General features: G+C 62.1%; 1 pseudogene; it reads right to left on the reverse strand.

Annotated features, from left to right (window-relative positions):
- Positions 1-8: 8 nt before the first annotated feature.
- On the reverse strand, positions 9-414 carry LOC109365205 (annotated as a pseudogene).
- Between the last annotated feature and the right edge of the window lie 16 nt (positions 415-430).

The raw sequence follows: 430 nt of genomic DNA on the forward strand, positions 1-430 counted from the left end.
TTCTGGACGAATTTCTCCCGGACCACGGCCAGCGGCTTCAGCAGGGCGGGCACCTTCTGCCACAGTAGCGGCTGCCCAAGCCGGACAAGTCAAAGCCCCCCGAGGTGATGGGCACGCCCTCAGAGCTGAGGATGCTGCCAACAGCAGCAGAGGTGGAGGAGCCGACAACAGTGTTCTGCGGGAAGGAGCTGAGGATGGGTCCGGGCAGGGTCACCACCACGGGAGAGGGCTCGATGACGATGGTGGAGTTCTGGCACTGCCTGACACAGGGCTCATTGCAGCTGCTGGCCAGAGGGGTTGGGCCGCAGGGGCCGGCATGGCACACACTGGGAGTAGCAGGACATGTCTTGGGACTGAAGGTACACCTAGGAGAGAGGGATAGAAGGATGTCGAGCACGAGGATATGTGAGAGGTAGCCTGGATACCCAAG

This window comes from Meleagris gallopavo, unplaced genomic scaffold, assembly GCF_000146605.3.
Source record: "Meleagris gallopavo isolate NT-WF06-2002-E0010 breed Aviagen turkey brand Nicholas breeding stock unplaced genomic scaffold, Turkey_5.1 ChrUn_random_7180001961212, whole genome shotgun sequence".
Lineage (NCBI taxonomy): Eukaryota > Metazoa > Chordata > Aves > Galliformes > Phasianidae > Meleagris > Meleagris gallopavo.